This window comes from Megascapheus bottae, chromosome 4 (assembly GCF_031878675.1).
Source record: "Megascapheus bottae isolate mThoBot1 chromosome 4, mThoBot2.hap1, whole genome shotgun sequence".
NCBI classification, from domain to species: Eukaryota; Metazoa; Chordata; class Mammalia; order Rodentia; family Geomyidae; genus Megascapheus; species Megascapheus bottae.
Genome location: NC_143512.1, coordinates 64,783,744 through 64,804,613, shown reverse-complemented (window position 1 = coordinate 64,804,613; position 20,870 = coordinate 64,783,744). Strand labels below are relative to the sequence as shown.

Sequence of the window (20,870 nt, the reverse complement as noted above, 5' to 3'; positions counted from 1 at the left end):
CCGGGCCCCAGGGCTCCTTGCCTGGGAAGGCACTGCCCCCCTGTGGCAGAGGCCGAATGGCCCACGAGCCGCCCAGAACCATGTGGAAACACAGCATTTTCTAGAAACGTGTTAATGATGGGCTCAAGGAGGGTGATAGAGCCGGACGTTGACATCTGGTGAAGGGTGGTCCCCGGGTGGCAATCAGCCACTACCCACTACCCACTCAGAAACTGGTCTGCTGACCAAGTCTTCACCCCTACCCCACCCCACCATTTCATCACTCGGAATCTCCTCCGGAGACTGCAGCCCTCTGCCAACAACTGGACCTGTCTGCGTCTTCAGCTTGCGCTGAGGACTCCCAACCTGAGAAAACCCGTGTTTCTTTATCAACTACCCAGTGCCGAGCACTTTGTTTTTTAGGAGCCCAAGATAAACTAAAACGATCAGATGTAACTTATCTGTTAATGTATTATTTTGTATAACTGTTACTTATCCCAACATCTTTGCCCACTGAAGTCATCTCTTCTGGGTAATTCAGCTGTGTTCTATTTAAATACTCGGAACCTGAGCTGCATGCAATTCCACTAGCCTTGTTAGGAAAATGGAGGAGAAAGGAAGGAAGCAGGCTAGATTCAATCTCCCACAGGAAGAACTGTTTATTGAGATATAGCAGCAAAGGGCACAGCCTTCCCACGGGTGAGGAGATGTGCAAAGAGGTGGGACAGGAGTGGGGTGAACAAGGAGGCAGCGGTGAATGAAGAAGCATGAGGTCTAGGGCGGGGGGGGGGGGGGGGGGGGGGGGGGGGGGGGGGGGGGGGGGGGGGGGGGGGCTTTTCCACTGGGTTTATGTGGATTGCCCTGCCTTCGCCAGGCAGGGCACATCTTTGGTGGATTGCCTGACATCCGCATGCAGCTGGAAAAACAAGGTAGGGAATCAGTCCTTCAAGCCTTGCTGCGCCCTCCTCTCTTTTTCACATCCTTCACCCCATCTTGAATCTGTTCCCTCCCAAGTCAGAATCCCCCCCTCAGACTCTTCTCTCTCAATTCCTACCACTCAAATCAGCTTAGGTATAGAAGGCACATGCTAGGTTGACTCAGTGACCAGCACAACAGGGGTGGGGTCAGAACCCTGCGTCTACAGGACTTTCCTTGGCTCCCTTGGGCCATAGCTGCCCCCCCCCCAATGCATCTTTCTTCCCCTCCTTGACTGGAAGTTCTTTCGCTGCATGAAAACCTATGATGGAACACACCAGGAAATGAGGAAAGGATACAAAATGGTCCCCTCCAAAACTTCTGCTCTCAGTGAAATCAGATCCTGTGAGAACCAGAACCGAAATGCTACCCCTTTCTCTCTGCTATAATTATCCTAATTTCTTTAGGCAAATGAGTGGCTTTGGCTGGCTTGGCAGAAAGTATATTCTGACAAGTAAACGAGAAATCATCTCAATCCACCTCCCACACTCCCCTTCCCAGGGTGCTCGCTCTCTCTCGCTCTCTCTCGCTCTCTCTCGCTCTCTCTCGCTCTCTCTAGCTCGCTCTCTCTCTCTCTCTCTCTCTCTCTCTCTCTCTCTCTCTCTCTCTCTCTCTCTCTCTCTCTCTCTCTCTCTCACACACACACTCCAGTGCTTTATTACTATAGAAAAATGAATCCTGTTAGCAGAGAACTCTTCATGAAGGTCCCTTTTCATAAAAATGAGATTTTTTTCAAATTGGTTTCCAACTTTCTATTTCTCCCTTTTAGGTTTGTTCATTAACAAGAACCAAATTGCTTTAGCCTTGTGATTGTGATTTGTCCCATGTCATGCTGCCAGGTCATCCTGGACCTCTTGAAAAGCAAAGGGCCAGTGCTGGAGACGGAGACAAGGCATCCTGGAGGGCAGACGTGGAAGGAGTAGCCTGTCTTCTAGCCCTCACAGTGTCAGTCCTGCATCCAGTTTGCTCATTTCCTCACAAAAAGAGCTCTATTGAAGAGGAGTGGAAACTTAATAGATGTCCTCCTTTAAAAGGAGGGGTTTAAGAGGAGACATAAGACAGAGGTCACTATTTATCACTCTTTTCCTGCCCTAAGGGAAAGCAGAAACCAGGATGCCAATTTATCATTCCCTGGGCAGGAAGAAGTCAAGGAGCCCATCTAAGCAGAACAGAAAAGACTTCTTTGTTCACCTGTCTAAGACTCAAGACTCCACACAGACTGCCTCATTGGTGAGTTCCAAGGCTACAGGTTGTGTCTCAGGAGCTGGACCTGCGTCCTGGCCTTCCCAGCAGAGGCTCCTGGTCCAAAGCAGACCTCTTCTCTTATGTACCGTGTATTCTGAGACAATCATTTCACTTCTTCAAGCCTAATGTCTCCTCCTCTAGGGCAAGAAGCATTAAAAGCAAAAGGGTTTTTTACATGTGCAGTAACCGATAGCTATTCCCAGGGATGAGTTTCAAATGGAAATCAATTCACTGTCCAGCCATGTGGCTTATATATCTCATGGCACTACTGGTTGGTTATAATGGCTCTTACTGTTATCACTGTTATCAGTGTCACTATGAACTTGTTTTCCCACCATTTGTTTCCATGGCTGTAGCTGAACAGGGACGAGATCTTGCCACAGGATGGCAGCAGATCATCTCCACTGCGCTTCCTGGCTCTACCTTATCACCAGTCCACTGAAATCATCTGTTCAGTTGGAATCAAGTCTTTCTACAGAGGCCGCTTACTGAAGCCAGGAGCGCCAACCTTACCAGCCACCTCCCACCTCAACAGGAATCTACGGGTTTATGTTAACAGCACTGGGGCTCTGTTCATGACATCTCCGTCATTTTAATCCCTTATTCTCCCTTACTTCATGAAGCTCTCACGGCCCCTCCACCCAGCTGCCTAGCCCTTAGAGACCTTGTTGGGTCTTCATTACCACTCCCTCTAAAGTATCATTTCTCCAATCCATGCCTCAAAGCTCCCACAAGCCAGGGCCAGGACCCTAGAACACTCACTTGCAATTAAGGCTATTAAAGCTCCTATTTGTAAGATATTAGACCACAGGGCTCTCGGTCTATCAGCCAACTAAACATCAACATGTATTTTTTGGGGTGCTGCAAACCTGAGTCAGTAGCAGTCATGGGACCAAGAAAGGAGCTGAGGCTGACCTCCAAGGTTCCAGTCCTAGCTTAGCTGCTCCGAAACTATGCAGTATTATACTCTCACAAGGCCTCAGACTCCTGAGCTGTCAAATGGGTATAATTATATCTACTTTGCCACAGCACTGTGAGGGCAGATGGCCAGGTATACATAGAGAATCACAAAATGATAGGCATCAAAATCATGTGAATGTGACTGGGAATGGGGCTTAGTGGTAGAGTGCTTGCCTACTATGCCTGAAGCCTTGAGTTCAGTACCACATAAACAGAAAAAGCCAGAAGTGGTGCTGTGGCTCAAGTGGTAGAGTACTTGCCTTGAGCAAAAGAAACTCTGGGGCAGTGCCCAGTCTCTGAGTTCAAACCCCACGACTGACAAAAAAATAAATAATAAATCAATCAATCATGTGACAGCTTCTTCTAGTGAAGAAGATTGTGCATACATATTTCAAGAGAAAACAATGTCAACAAGTGATCTGGATTATTATGCTAGAGATTCAGAGGAGCAAGGAAACTATTCTCTTTCTTAGAAATGATGAGGCTGTACAGATCAGAAAATACACACACACACACACACACACACACACACACACAAGCTTATATGACTGTAACACACAAGCTTATATGACTGTATTGCAAAATGCACCCTGGCCCCCTAGTCCTTGGTATTTCCTACCTTGAAATATAAAGAGTGGTCCTCACAGCTCATCCCTCTGCTGCCAAGCCTCCTTGGGCAAAATTTTCCAGATGGGGCATCTAGTCCCTTGCCCAGTCATGATTATGCAGTGATTCTGCATAATGACGTTCTGGCCAGTTAGTGTTTGCCACCCAAGCACAGGTCCTATAAAGGAAAACAAGTGACAGTGTTCACTGATGCATTCAAGGAGACAGCCAGACAGTGAAGCAACACTGGCTCTGTCTTCCCCTCTCCTCAAATATCTGAGAGGCTGTCAGTCTCATGATGCAGTGAACTAGACAAGATACCATTATGGTTAGAGTTTCCAAGCTGTGGTTTCGTATTTAGTCTAGGAAGTCTTCATTTAACTGAACACTAATGTTCTCTCCATGCATATAATTCAAAGACACTCAAGTACAGAAGGGGAGAACACTCACTGAAAGCCTGTTAGACTCCAGGAACTTCACAGGGTCCTGTGGTTAGGCATTAATGATTCTACTCACTTCTCTGTGAGAAATCTGAGGTTCAAGGAATAAGTAACTTCCTCAAGGTCAAGGTGGATTTTGAATTACTGTCTATATCCAAAGCAATGACTCCTTCATCTACTCTAAACTTGGAAGTTACCTTCATCTACCTTTGTCTACTCTAACCTTGGAAGTTAACTCGGGTCTGGATTTCGCCGGAAACATACCATGGAAGAATCTCCAAAGTCAGTCTTTCCCAAACTGCAGATCATCAAGTTTGTGGCTGTCAATTAGCTTTTGTAAAAAAATGGAAGAATAATCACATGTATTAAAGCATTGGTTTGGGAATTTTTAATTGTTTGTGTAAAGGCTTTTTTTTTCTTTAATAAGCTACATTTCACAATTTAAAAGTTCAAAGCCATTTCGAGTTTTTGCTGATCAATAAGCATAACCAGTCAGTAATATTTTAACCCAGTGAGTTCAAGAGTTTTAGCCTCCATTTCCAGATCACCTTCGGGGTATGTTCCTCTTTTAAATATGCATTATGGGGCCGGGAGTTTGGCCTAGTGGTAGAGTGCTTGCCTAGCATGCACAAAAACCCGGGTTCGATTCCTTGGTACCACATACTTAGAAAAAGCTAGAAGTGGTGCTGAGGCTCAAGTGGTAGAGTTCTATCCTTGAGAGAAAAAAATCCAAGGACAGTGCTCAGGCCCTGAGCTTATGCCCAGGACTGGCAAAAAATAAATAAATAAATAAATAAATATGCATTATGCCTTGGAAAATATGCTATAGACTTTTAAAGAGCAAGCGTTCATTCAACACACAGTTTCCATTCTTAAGTCTGAGTTCTAATATATGGTCCTCTGACCCAGTCCTCCAAGATCTCTCACACTCTGGTCAATTTGAAGGCTGTCACCATAACCAGGCTACATTTCTGGTGGATAGTTATTCCTAAACTTAATGAATGATGGTGTCAGGGCAGCCTGGCCACGAGCCCTGGGCCTGACCCAGAGAAAGAATTCTGCATCAGCAGTGACACCTGGTGGTCACACAGAGACCAGAGCATCAGCATCTTGAGCTCCAGAAAATCAGCTGACTCCAGCTGAATGGCTTCACCACCTCCTCACCCCTTCTGGACCACCATCCTTCTCCAAGCAGCTAGATTCCACAAAGAAGAGGGAAACCAAGGAGAACTTAAGTCACAAGAGCTCCAGCTCCACCCCCTAACATGGAGTCATAAATAAGCTTCTAAAACTTGCCCACAAAATCGGAGTAAGAAGACAACAGTGGGAATTGGAGTATTTCAGTTTATCCTTACAACAACTCCCTTAGTGTGAAGTTCTAGATATTTATTAATCATTCAAAGAATACCATTTTCCTTCTCCCTTCTGTCATTTATCGAACACACTCATCCTTCAGTAGCTAGAATCTTATTCCTTTCTGGTCACTTCTTACCTGGCTTATTCCACTGAAAGAAAAGTCAGTGTTTATGGGAAGCTCACTGTGAGCCAGGTCTTATTCTGAGAGATTTTCATAGTCAAAAATAAATTCATGTCCGCCCTCTGAAGTACTGACTATTGTCTTCTACAATTTTATCAGTGAGGAAAACTGGACTGGATGAGATGAAATTGGAGACCCCGTCAAGGTCTGTGAAGCACATTTCTAAACCCACCCAGGTGCTCCACAGAGCACCCTGAGAGTCTTTGAGCTCAGTCTGCCTCTTTGGCCACCTCTTATAGTAATTGCTCATGTTTGCTGAGCGTTTATTATGTGCTAGACTCATTGTATGTCTATTCTTGTCTAATCTTTACACAAGTGCTGTGAGATCGTTATTATCATCCTCTTCATTCTACAGGTAAGGAAACTAAAGTTAACTAATTTGTTAGGGGCAGTGAAGTAAATGAACATATGGCAAATATGTTCACAAGTCTGATTTTAAAATTTGGTCTTAACTAGTCTTTTATTTTTCTTATGTAATTCTACCTCCCACCTAGGGCATGATGTATATGATGGCCGATCTTGAATGGCAGTTAGATTGGACTGAATTTGTAAAGTACACATCTAGGTGTGTCTGTAAGGGCATTCCAATGATGATTAGATCGTGAGTGCTCTGGCTTAATGAATGGCTTAAACTACTGGTGAATCAGGGGGAAAATTTTTTTGGTAGTCGTGTGCTTGAATACAGAGCCAAGAGACTGGCCCTGGGCTTCTTTTGCTCAAGGTTAGCACTCTACCACTTGAATCACAATGCTACTTCTGGCTTTTGAGTCGTTTATTGGAAATGACTCGTCTCATGGACTTTTCTGGCTTTGAACTGTGATCCTCAGATCTCAGCCTCCTGAGTAGCTGGGACTACAGGTATGAACCATTAACACCTGCTATGAAATGAAATTCTGCATAGACTTCTAGAAAGCAGTGGAAATGAGGAAGATGAGACTGGGCTAGAAGAAGTAGGCTACTGGAGGGCATGTTCTCTGGGAGTGTGTGTTACCCTGATCCCTTCAAGTTGAAGTTCCACTCTACTTCCTGTGTACCATGAAGCGAAGAACCTCTTCTGCCACACACTCTCTCTACCATGATAGGCCTAGAATCCAACCAAGCGATCATGCACACAGTACCTGTTGAATCAGGAGCCAAAATAAATCCCTCATTCATGCGGTTTATGTCAGGTATCTGAGTTACAGCAAAGCAAAGTCTGACTAGTACACCACCAACACAACCCAAAACACCCTGAAATCTCTCTAAATGACATGGTAAAATAACTTTCTGAGGTCCTAAACTACTGTGACCTAAAAGGAGTTCTCTTTCTGATGGAATATTCTTTCCTTGAATCAAGCTGTCACCATATTTATGGAATTTTTATACTCCATCTCTAACACAAATGCCTTCTGAGTTCATCTGTCATGTACAAGCTCAAGGAGGCCCTCAAATGCCAAGCCATCATCATGATGAATCTCCCTATGTGAGGGATAAAGGGGGAGGATGTGAGAAGAATCAAAATAAAAATGCTAGTTATGTTGCCAGAACAAAGATGATGAAGCATTTATCATTTTCTCCTTGACTGACTTTGTGCAGATAATAAACATGTTTTTTTCTGATTTCTCATTATTCCTTGTTAACATCAAATATATAGGCTGTAGACATCCATTCTGATTTGAGAGTAAATGACTAGCTTACATGCCGGAATTTAAAAGGCTTACCAGTTCTGTTTTACAGACAGCATTTACTGATACCCAGTCATACTAAAAAAGAAGAAAAATCTTTGTTGATTGGTTGTCTGTTTCCTCCTACAAAAATGGAGATTTTATTTTATTTTTGTGCCAGTTCTGGGGCTTGAACTCAGGGCCTAGCTCTGAGTTCCTGAGCTCCTTTGGCTCGAAGTTAGTACTCTACCACTTGAGTCACAGTACCACTTCCAGCCTTTTCTCAGTAGTTTATTGGCGATTAGAGACTCACAGACTTTCCTGCCGAGGTTGGTTTCAAACTGCGACCATCAGATCTCAGCCTCCTGAGTAGCTAGGATTATAGGCATGAGCCACCAGTACCCAGATAGAAATTTTATTTTTAGTGCTTACTTTTTTTAACTGAATGAACAAGCAATTTCCTTAATGAATATGCCATTCATCTTTCCATGTTGAAGGACAGTTTTATGTCAGGACTGTATCATCATCATGAACCATGTCAGTATTATGAAAAGGTTAAGAGTGGGACTGTGTAATGGAAAGAGACTTATCAAACAATACTGTCATTTCTTTTCTACTCACAGGCACTGATTACTTTAATAAAAAATAAAACGCTATATTTAAAAGCAATTAGCTTTGACAATATATGTATAAACAGAGCACTAAAGCATTAGTGTGTTCATTTTTCCCTTTCTTTCTACATATACTAGATCATAGAGACAAGAAAAGTAGGTGGAAGATGATGCCAAGTAATTTTGGAGCATTATTACAAAATGAGGCCAGTGAGGATCTTGTCTTTTTGACAAATTGAAGGAAGCCGGCAGAACAAACCTTGTTTCAAGAATGCGTCTTCACTCAGCCGCCCTCGAAACAGAGATGCATTACTCCTAGAAAGAAAAATCAACGTTCTTCAACTGCTAAAGATAAAATGCCGAATCTGGCTTCCAGCAAGCCACTCTCGACAACTACTAGAGTTTCAAGAAAAGAAAATAAAGCACATCAAATTAGATGGGGGTGAGGGGAGGAGGAGAAAAAGATTTTCTTTTCCAATGAACATGTCAATGGCTTTAAATTGATTTTTAGGGCAGCTCAATAACAGAACACTTAAATGTGTCCACAGCTCCCTGTGGATGGAAATGTTGTCTTAATGGAGCTACCGCCCTGTAGATAAAATATGGTGTCCACGACTAGTCCACGGATCGATGGCCACTTGCTCGTGGACAATCTGAGGACAAACCTGAGTCATAACCTGCCTGGAAATGAATTGTACAGCTTTCCATCCGGCTTCATATCTATCAACTCAGTAATGTGCTTCTGTGGATTTTTTTTTTTTTTTGCCAGTCCTGGGCTTGGGCTCAGGGCTTGAACACTGTCCTTGGACTTTCTCAAGGCTAGAGCTCTACCACTTGAGCCTCAGCACCACTTCTGGCTTTTTGTTATGTATGTGGGGTACCGAGGAATCGAACCCGGGTCTTTGTGCATGCTAGGCAAGCACTCTACCACTAGGCCAAACTCCCGGCCCCCCTGTGGATTTTTTTTTAACAAAAGCCTTTTCTCCAGTTTGGACATCAAGAGTGAGGAAAGAGTCTGTTTGCAGTCATGTTGCAAACACTTGGGACAGCTGTCGGATTCTCCAGCTTGGTGGTAGCTATCGCAGTCTAACTTAGGCTATTTTACTAATTGGAAGTTAATTAATTTGAGGTGGAATTGTGAAGTTTATCCCAGTTGCACTAGCCATGTTTCACCTTGGACAGTCTTACTGGGCATTGTATAGGGCATTGTCATCCTGGCACAAAGTCTTGTTCATGGAGTTATCTTTGAGAACAGGACACAATAAACAGAGGAGACTCGGAACTGGAGGCAAGGTGGCACAGAAGGAATACAGCTGGGGAGGAGAGGAGGCCGCAACTTCTATAAGCAGACCTGAATGCAAATGGAGAAATCATGGTTGATCATCTACTCCTCAGGCACTGAACAGAATGATGGGGAAACAAAGATAGCATGGTAGCTTTTGGTCTCAGGAAATTCTGAGTAGGATGAAAGAAGTAGAAATAGAGATGTTTATCATAAAACCACCTCAACACAAGTTATAAGGCTGTAAGAGACATATCAAGTGAAAGCTATGAAAGATTTCTAGAGATGTTAATCAAAATTTATAAGGAGATTACTAAATGACTGAGGGATTGGAGAAATAAAAGACCAAGGAGAGAAAAGAAGCACAGGAGATAACTAACAGGGAATGGAGAGGCAACTGAGAGTAGAAACTGACCAACAAGTCAGATGAGGCACCAGGAAAAAAACCACATTTTATATTTTGACAACATATTATATTTTGGCAACATATTATTAGATGAAATGATAAACAGGTAAAAACTTTGGAGTCGGAAAGACTTGAATCTGAGTCACACAACTATGGTTACATACCAGCTATGGGAACCCCACGTGACTTACCTACCGTGCTTAAACTGCCTCTCTTCTCATCCTCATTTACAAGATAAGAGATTAGAAGAGCTGTTTCTAAGGAGTGTCATGAAGATTAAGTGATGCCATGTGAGTGAAATCATTTCCTAAATATTCTAGCACATAGTGGGTATTCAACAGTTGTTTGTCTCCCTGTCTTTCCTCAGTGTAGTGGCTTGAGCCTTCAAGACTGGGAAAAGGTGGCTTGGTTCATCTCCTAACTGCCTCTCTGGCTACAGTGAGGTCAAGCACATCGCATTCCCCAGTGACAGGTGAGTGTGGACATGTTACAGCTCAAACTGGGCACTCCAGTGTTTGGACCTCCAGTCACATTTATTATGTTAAGGAGAATTGCTTACAGTAGCCATTTGGAAAGCCTGAGAAGTAAGACAAAAGAAGCCATGCAGAACAATAAGACGGAGTGGCAGGTAGGATTTTTGTCTCATTTAGACTTGCACAGTCAGTTCTGTGGTAAGCTGTACGAGTGGGGACACGCCAAGCTCCTCCTGTGTTTGACATATTAGAACTTAATCACGGATATCCTGGGCTGATGTAGTTGTGTCTTCTATAACCAATCATCTGCTTCCTTTTCCTTTGTCTTATCTCTCAAGCCAACATGTAATTAATGGCTTTACAGCAAGAAGAGCTGAGGAAATGTTCTAAATAGTCCACCGGGTATATTGTACAGTCCTGCAATGTGATTGAAACCCCAAATAAATAGGTGTCTCTCCATAAAATAACCATACTGGGTAAAACCCACAGGATCCCTTCCAGTGTACCATATGCTGTCCAGTCATTATTAATATATTACTCAGTGCCATGTGGGAAAGAGTCTCAAAAAATCCACACTGCATCCTGGAAATATTCTTTAAATTTCTGTATCCTTTACTCTTCATAGTTATGTTAAAGAAATATGTGAAACTAATTTTCTCATAAATTCATTTTGCTGTAAAAGATTTGAGTGATAGGGAATACATGAGTAAAGCATAGAAGTCGCCTTACTCCATTATCTTCCCAAACCACTGACAAGGCTTATGACCTATTTGTTGCTTTCTATGGAGCAATCTGACTGATTATTTAAGTGATTTAAATAATTTGTTTCCTAGAGTTATGATAACAATTTACCACAAATTTAGTGGTTTAAAACAACAGAAATTCTCTGGGTACTACTCCAAACTACTCAGGAAGCTGAGATCTGAGGATCATGGTTCAAAGCCAGCTCAGTTAAGTGTGTGAGACACTTATCTCCAAAGAACTACCCAAAAAAGCCAGAAGTGAAGCTGTGACTCAAATGATAAAGGATTAGCCTTGAGCAAAAAAGCCCAGGCCTGGTGGGGTTGTGGAGAAAGAGGAATCCTGGTGCAGTGCTGGTGGGAAGGTAAACTAGTTCAGCCACTCTGGAAAGCAGTGTGGTGGTTCCTCAAAAACTAAAAATAGACCTTCCCTAGGATTCTGTCATGCCACTCCTGGGCATCTATCCTGAGCATCATAACCCAGGATATAATAAGGACACCTGCTCAGCCATGTTCATCTCTAGTCACAATAGTCAGGCAATGGAAACCACCCAGAGGCCCTGTTCTAGATGAATGGATACAAAAAATGTGGTATTTATACACAATGGAATTCTACATAGCCAACAGACAAGATAAAATAATGGCATTCACTGGGAAGTGGATGAAATTAGAGAGAATCATGTTGAATGAGACAAGTCAAGACCAGAGGAATAAAAGGTGCAGTACAATGGCAATGACTCAATATTTGGGTACCCAAGGTTATAGACATGGTCTTGGAGATATAACATAATTACATAGACATAAAAATCTACAATGGGATATACACTCTATAGATATAATGTTTTATTACATATATTAATTTGTATCTATGACATACAAACTTTCAGCTTAATTTTAATTATGTTCTAAAATCTAAGTGCCAGTGATTATATATAGAGATTCCTTCTTGAATACTTGTTTGTTAAACATGACATTTGAAATACGATGTAAAAAAAATCAATGTTAATAATTCTTTAACGAAAAAGAAGTCCAGGAAAAAAAAATGCCCAGGCCCTGAGTTCAAGCTCCAGGACTAGCATGCACACAAATGCACGTATGCGCACACACACACACACACACACACACACACACACACACACACACACAAAACATAAATTCATTCTCTCACTGTTCTGTTGGTCAGGAGTCCATAATCACTAAACTACAATCAAGATAAGAAGACCTTGCTCTCTCCATAAGCTACAGAGAATTCCTCCCTTCCCTTTCTAGCTCTGGTGACTGCTGGAATTCCTTGGATTGTAGCCATATTATCCTAATCTCTGCCTCTGGTCTCATTACCTTCTCTTCTCTGTGTGACAATCTGTTTCCTTCTTCTGAGGATTTTATTTAGGATCCACTGGTGATTGAGAATAAACTCTCCATCCCAAGACCCTTAATTCGATCGTATGTGCAGATATTATACAGATATGTTTCTATGTACGATAATATTAGGAGGTTCTAGGGTTTAGAACCCAATAACTTTGGAGGCTATTAACTGAAGCTGTTGTTTACAAATTAATGACAATAATACCACACAACTTCTCTCTAGACTTTGCCCATGGTGTTAAAACTAAAAAAGGCTCCTATTCCAACAAACCTCTCTTCTCTAATATTCCTCATCTATTTTCTTCAACATGACTAAAGTATACTCCTCTAAGGTCATCTTTAAAGATGTGAAACGTTCTCTAGTCACAGGCAGCTGGTAACTTAAATTCAGTGCCTCAAGAGCCTGCATTTATCTTTCCCTTTGGTCTGCCTTTGGGCAGGATAACCTAACTCCCAGGCTGCCAGCTCCTTCCGGCCTGTTGCATCAGTTTACAACCAGGGTTTCCAGCTCATCAGAGCAGTGTGATGAAAAGTCTTCCATGTCTGATGCAAGACTGTGCCCCATGGGGACCCTGTGCCTGAGAAAGTTGGCTCTGTGCCCCTTTGTGACAACTGGGCTGCCTGTCTGTGAAACACTCACCATCCCTGGAGCCCAGAGGTGGTAAGTTTGAAAACAACTTAGGGCTTTACCTGTGAAGCAGAAGTCTGGCAAGCCCTGCACACAGGCGGGTTTGAGAACATTGAAAGTATAAGTGAACAAGGTGGATAGTGTGCAGTCCACGAGGAAGAACAAACAGTCCCAGTCTCTGTTGACCTGTCATCCTGTCCTGATCAATGTCTCCCAACTCAGAAACATGGCAGGCCTGCCAGAGACAATCTGGAAGCTCTCCCCTGGCAAATATATAGTGCAGAGACTTGGTTCTGTAGTTTTCTCCTATAATAAGCACTGAAACAAATGAGTAGAGTCTGAATGGTTAAGTGGTAGAGTGCCTGCCTGATAAGCAAGTTACCTTGAATTTAGTCACCCTGTACTAAAAAGAACAAGGGGAGAAGAGAGGGGAGGAGAGGAGAAGAGGATTAATACCAAGCCTACTAAGAGAAGTTGGGTTCAAAACTTAATATCTTCTTTAATATGTATCTATGACATATAAAGCCTCAGCCTAATTTTGATTATGTTCTAAAATCTAAATGCCAGTGATTGTATATAGAGATTCCTTTCTTGAATACTTGTTTAACACGTCACTTGAAATATGATGTAAAAATCAATGTTAATAAATTCTTTAATAAAAAAGAATGAACTAAGAAACGTAGAAATGTCCAAATATATATATATATATATATATATATATTTAACTAACATGCCCCATGGGAAAAAAAAAAACTTAACATCTTCTTAGATCTAGGCTCTCATTCATCCTTTTGCTCCAGTATCAGGTTTCTGCAAGAAAGAAAACAGTCAAAGTCCAGTGTGAACCAACAACTTCCAAAGTCTCTGTCATCAGTAATTGCTGTTCAAGTAAAGAGATAACAACAACAACAACAATAATAATAATAAAGCAAAGTTAAAGTTCCCACAATTTTCCCCAGATAGCCAGTGGCCAGCAACATTTTTACCGATATATTTTAAGACAAGCATGAAAATGTTGCAAATGCCCAAAATTTTATTATTTGGAGCACTGACAAAGGATGCAATGGAACGATGAAATATCATTTCTGATGGGCCTTGGTGCACAAATAAGTCCATCCTCTGGGAGGGCTATTGGGAGGAATGAGTGAGGTAATGTAACCAGGATGCCCACACAGTGGTTAGCAAATGGCCAAGGCTTGATAAATAGCAGCAACTGCTATTATTAGCACAGAAGTGGGGCTGCATGGCGACTCCATCCGGTACTGTAGGGAAGGGAGTTGTGGGGGAGGTCATTGCAGTAAGAAGTAGGGAAGGAGAGAAAGAAGAAAGAAGAGAAAAAAAGGAAGGCCAAAATCAAACAAGATAATCTTACACCCTTAGACACACAATCCAAAGTCACCATTTTTGTCTGATTGTTAAATGCCACAGCTAAGATTAAATTGTCATACTTTTGGAGGGGGCTAATTTTTTTATTATAACTAGTTGTACAAAGGGTTAATTCAACAAGTCAGATTGTGTGTACAGTGCATCTTGATCAGTGTCACCCCTTCCATCATTGTCCCTCATCTCTCCCAATCCCATCCATACCCTTAAGTAACATAGTTCCATTTTCCTATCAGTACCTTGAATATAATGATTGTATTTCCCACCTTTTCCTCTCTCTATTCTTCTAGCCTTCCCTCACCACCCCCCAAACAAACCATGTTTCAGCTTCCTAATGTACCTTTGGTTAAAGGGTTTGTTAGTTGTTTTAAGGAGTTACACCTCTGGGATTCTCCCTTGAGTTACCATCCTTTAGTCAATTTGTATGAATAGTTGCATAAAACTTTGCATATGATTTCATGTATGTTTATAATTTCGATCTAACTTGTACATATGAGAGAAAACTTGGCGCTGCTTTTCTCTCTGAGCCTGAGTTACTTCATTTAACATTTTTTCCTAGATCCATCTATTTCCTTGCAAATGGCATAATATTGTTCTTTCTGATGAGTACAATTTCATTGTGTATGTATGTATGTATGTGTTGCATTTTCTTGATCTAGTCATCCATTTTAGGGCATCTGGGCTGCCCTTATAGTTTAGCTATTGGGAATAGGGCAACAACGAACATGGCTGTGAAAATGTCATAGTTTTCTATATCCTTACTTGGAATATTCTGGGTAGATGCCCGACAGTGATATCATTAGATTATAGGGTATGTCTCGGCTTAGTTTTTGGAGGAAATTTTTTATGTCAGAAATCACAGCCCAATGTTGAAAATGTGGTTACTAATTCCATTTTCTTTTTGGTTTTTCTTTGCAAAAATGAAAAAACCAACTGCGGGCTTTTTTTTTTCTTCTACTCACCCCCAAGGTTGAATCTTGGTGTTAGGGTCATTCACCTACACAGAATACCTGGAAATCAGTCCTGATTGGATAAAGCTTCCACCTTCTGACCAGGCAACCAAGACTCCTCTCGAATGGAATAATGAACTAATGACAGCTATGCTATTAAATACCTAACACTCACCACCATTTTTTCACATAGGAGCAAAATATCAGCTGTTAATATTCTATTACTTATTTGAGTCCAGTATTGATCCATGAAGGATTTGAAGAACTATTCAATAACAGCACATACAATATTATGACACAGCATAAGTTGGGATAAATAATTAACAGCCACAGGAACAACATAAATAAAAATAGAAAGTTGAGACTGAAGAAAACCCACAACAGAATAGGTACTATAATTGTGTCTCAATTCAGCTAACAGTTTCCAGGCAGCCAGAGAAGCAACCTAGGAGCTGGGCCCAGGAGGCCAAGCTCAGACTGGAGAAAAGAGAAAAGCAGGAGCTGCTGGCATCATCAGGAAGACTACAGGGAACAAGCTCACATGAAGGTGAGGTAGGTAGGCCTGGGAGTGCAAAAGGACTTGGCCAATGAGCAATGGGTTCCAACTTCATTCCTATTGCTCCAACCTAACCCACCCCACTTCCTCCTTTATGTGGACCCCTAGGGCACACAGAGGGATGATTTTCCATCCAAGACTTTATGTTTAATGGTGAAAGATCAGGTGAATGCATGACAAAATACACATCTACAAGGCTACATACATGTGGACAAAACCAGAGAATTCCTGGAGAAGCAGTAGGCTTCTGGTATGCCAATGATGCAAGCTTAGGTTCGCAGCATTCAGTACCATGGATCACAACTCTTAGTGTTTTGGGCATGGACTATACTGAAAGCAGGTCCTTCACAAGGTTTGAAAAAAAACCTCAGAAATACCCTCATGAGCAACAGCGTCCCAGTGAACCTGTCTGCATGGATTAGCTATACAGCATGTTCCTAGAAAAACTACATCAATTTGTCTGCAGCAGGAGGTTTCTACATAGAAGCAATGCATTTTTGGAAGACATTTGCCTGAAGATTAATTTTGGCTTTGAAATAGTAGTAAAATAGGGGCCAGGAGTTTGGCATAGTGGTTGAGTGCTTGCCTCGGTACCACAAACATAGAAAAAAGCTGTTAGTGGTTCTGTGGCTCAAGTGGTAGAGCTCTAGCCCTGAGAAAGTCTAGGATAAAAAAGAAATAGTAGTAAAATATTAATAATAAAGTTAACTGTGAATGGCTCCTTAAGAAAAAATAAAAATAAAAGAGTTAGATACCAGTAGCTCATTCCTGTAATCCTAGCTGCTCAGGAGGCTGAGATCTAAGTATTACAGGCAGAAAAGTCCATGAGACTGTCTGCAATTAACCATCAAAAAACCAGAAGTGTAGTGTGGCTTGAGTGCTAGAGCACTACTAGCCTTATCACAAAAGCTCAAGGGCAGTGGCCAAGCCTTGAGTTCAAGTTCCAGAACCAGCACATGTACACACATGCATGTGCATGCATGCATGCATACATACATACATACATGAAGAAAAGGAAGGAGGAGGAGGAAGAAAACAATTAATTTGCAGAACTATCTATATGGTAGATGCCTCCCAGTCCCTCACAAGAGGTCAACTAAAGGTTTCCATATTTCCCTTCTTTCATCATCTACAAAGAGGCATCCAACTGACTGCAAAGAAGTTTCAAAACATTGCAACATAATTCTTCAAACACATGAAAGTGGTAAGGAAAAGGAATCTCAAATTATTCCCTAATTTTATAGAAATCCATTGTGACTAACTCTGCTAGACTTTCCATCACACAATTTAACAGCATCCTAATTTTGAGAACTATGAGCAGTCCAATTCCTCTTCTAGCTCAAACAGCATAAAGGAGGAATCCTAGTGTGTCTCTTCCCTCGTGCCCATGCCGCTCATTTCTCCAAAAGGTCTCCAGAACCAAATTTCTGGACCCTATGCATACATTAGCTTATAAGGCTAAGGGAAATTAAGACTGAAGATGGAATTAAATTGTTCATCAACTGACCTTGAAATCAGGAGATTATCTGGGATTATCCCAGTGGGCCCAATCTAATCATGGGTCTTAAACTTGAAAGAGGGAAGCATAAGAGTAAGAACCAGAGGCAGCTGTGTGAGAGACACTCAACTGAACATGGTCACTTTCTGTTCATAAAAAGAACACTCCATCAAGAGCAAATAACAGTCATTACTATACAGGCACAGAACACTGGCGCAGACAGTTTCATAAAACAAACATTCTGGGATATCAAAGTACAAATAGAAACAACACAATAACAGTGGGAAACTTCAGTGTGCCGTTCTCACCGATAGACAGGTTATCCAGACAAAAATCAACAAAGAAACTTAAGGATTCATCAATACTTCAGATCAAATGACCTTAACAGACATCTACTCTATCAACATGCAAAAATCAGTAGCTTTCTGGCATACCAATAATGAGCTGGACAAGGGGGGAAAATCAGTAAAACAATCCTGCCTACAATAGCCACAGGAAAAAAAATGTTAACCAAAATTTTTAACCAAACTGAATGAAAACTATAAAAAGAAGAACTTGAAGACACTAGAAAATGGAAAGCTTTCCTGTACTCATGAATCAGAACAATTAATGCTGTGAAAGTGGCCATACTACCAAAGCAATCTATGGATTTAAAGTGATGCCCACAAAAATCCAATATTATTCTTCACAGAAATAAAAAAATCTAAAATGTATATGGAGCACAAGAGGCCCTAAATATCCAATTAAAAGAAAAAACAGTAATTCTTAGACATAGCACAGTACCATAGTCATAATAATAAAAATAGCATGCTACTAGCACAGGCATGTATATTAATGAGATAGAAAACAAGACCCAGAAACAAACCTATATAGCTATTACCATCTGAAATTTTTGAGGGCGGGGGAAGGTCATGGGGCTTGAACTCTGGGCCTGGGTGCTGTCCTTGAGCTCTTCAGCTACCACCCTATCCCCTTGAGCCATAACCCCATTTTCCATTTCTAGTGGAGTGCCCAGGATGACTTTGAACCGTGATCCTCAGATCTCAACTCCTGAGTAGCTAGGATTACAGGCATGAGCCACCACACCCAGCAACTATCTAATTTTTGACCAAAGTATCATGGGCATATGTTGGAGAAAAGGTAGTTTCTTCAACAACAAAAATTGAATATCTACATGTAAAGGACTGATACTAGCCACTATCTCTCATCCTGTACAAAAATCAGTTCAAAAATAGAAGAACAATCTTAATCTAAGACCTGAAACTGAAATTACTGGGTGAAAACATTTGCATATCTATATATACTCAATGACTTCCCGGACAGAACTCCAATCCTTCAGGAAATAAGAGCAAGAACTGACAAATGCAATTGCATCAAACTCAAAAGTTTCTCAAGATTCATTGTATTCACAAACTGACCTGTTGAAACCCCTTTGTACAACAACTTAAAAGTATTTAAAAGTAAATTAGTTTAAAAAAGAGAAAAATCCAGGCACCAGTGTCTCTCATCTGCAATCCTAGCTACTCAGGAGACTGGATCTGAGGATCAGAGTTCTAAACCACGAGACTCTTAATTTCCAATTAACTACCAAAAAGCTAGACCTTGAGCTGTGGCTCCAAGAGTAGAGCACTACCTTGAGCAAAAAGCTCAGTGACACTTGACATAGCCCAAACTGACACTAGACATAGCCCAGGAACATAACAGGAAAAAAAATGTACTATATCTCTCTATAAGGTTTTTTTAAAAAATGGATTCTAGTATTTTGTGCCAATTAGAAAAAAACAATATTTGCCAATTTTCTATCTATGTTGGTTTGATGATGACAACAAATACAATTAGAACTAAGTTTACAGTAGTCCACTTTCTATCTCTAAGACCCACAGTTTTCCTGCAAAGGCCAAATAGAGGAGATACATGTAGATATGAGGGGAATTACCATCCCTGAACACTAAAAAATAAACAAATAAAACAAGGAAAAGTCTTCTGTTCTAATACCAATCTCTATGACTTCCTTGGAGATATAGTATTTTTGTTTGTTTTCCTCTTTGGAGAGGTAGGAATTTCCCAGCTCCACCTGCCTCTTCATAGTAGCTTTTAGTCCGCAAAGCCAATGTGGCGATTCTCTAGTTGCTGAAGTATCTACTCTAAGTATGCATTCAAGAGTTTAGGGAAAATCAAAGATGCCTTCACAAGCCCTCAGGGATCTCTGAGAGATAAACTCAGACCTGAATTCCATCAACATCTCTAAAGAACCACAATGATATCCTGGGCTGTGGAAGACTGATATTAATGGACGTTAGAATTCAGTAAGCCCTTGGCTGCAGAGTTCCAGTACTCCCTCCCTCCCTCCCTTCTTCCTTTCTCGCTCTCCCTCTCCCCTCTTTCTCATCTTCCCTTCTCCCTCATACCTAGGATTGAACTCAGGCAAGCATTCTACCACTTGAATCACACCTCTAATCTAACAACACCAATTCTAGAAGTACAGAATAGTCCTTTCCCTTCACTCAGTGGCTCTTGGGCTATGAACTACTTGGAAGTAGAAGTTGGTTGGGTGAAGGCCTTTGATTTTTCACACTTATAGCTCAAGTTGGACATATGTTTCTAGAACTCCAGGTGTCCTTTCGGTCATTTTATATTCTTTGCTTGCTGTGTGTGTGTGTGTGTGTGTGTGTGTGTGTGTGTGTGTGTGTGTGTGTTGGTGCTACTGGAATTTTAACTCGAGGGCTCACATTTCTTAAGTAGGCAGCTGTACCACTTGAGCCACATTCCCAGACTCCCAGATCAACAGCATTTTTACACTTGAATCGCAAATGTGATTCTGGTAGTGTCCATTCATGCATTACTAGCAACTGACTGATGAGTTAACTACCAACAATGCCCAGACTTCCACTCTGACCTGCTGCCAGAGCTGCTTCCACCTTGCTTCGGCATCTGGGTTGTTACTTGCCCTCAGCATCCCAACATCTCAACAAACACATTATTGTTCTACTCAGGAGGCTGAGTCTGGCAGTTCAAAGCCAGCCTGGACACTGAAGTCCATGGGACTCTTACCTCCAATTAACCACTAGAAAATGGAAAGTGGGGCTCTGGCTTAAGGGGTAGGGCCATAGCCTTGAGCTAAAGAGCTCAGGGACAGCACTCAGGCCTAGAGTTCAAGCCCATGCCCCCAAAAAAACATTATTGTTAACAAAATGCCTGTACAATAGCATCCCTACCTTCACCTCTGGCCCACTGAGGACTCCACATAGTATTTCCAAGAATGTGTTTCTCACAATTGTATTCATAATGCCTTGCTAGTAAAAAGTATCTTTGGTAGGCTAGTAATATGGCTTAGTGGTAGAATGCTTGCCTAACATACATGAAGCCCTGGGTTCAATTCCTTAGTGTCACATAAACAGAAGTCACAAATGGTACTGTGGCTCTAGTGGTAGAGTGCTAATCTTAAGCCAAAAGAAGGTCAGAGACAACTCCTAGGCTCTGAGTTTAAGCTCCAAGACTAGATAGATAGATAGATAGATAGATAGATAGATAGATAGATATAGAGAGAGTATTTATACATATTCTATAGAATATATATCTCTAAACTGTTTAGA

The 20,870-nt window shown here is 41.5% G+C and overlaps 1 long non-coding RNA gene across 1 annotated transcript; it reads right to left on the bottom strand.

Annotated features, from left to right (window-relative positions):
* Positions 1-824: 824 nt before the first annotated feature.
* Positions 825-4,255, bottom strand: LOC150064575 (uncharacterized). The gene is made up of 4 exons (XR_016535166.1): positions 4,216-4,255; positions 3,779-3,943; positions 2,146-2,336; positions 825-895 (listed from the first exon to the last, which is right to left on the bottom strand). It is a non-coding gene; the product is annotated as an uncharacterized LOC150064575 (long non-coding RNA).
* Positions 4,256-20,870: the final 16,615 nt, after the last annotated feature.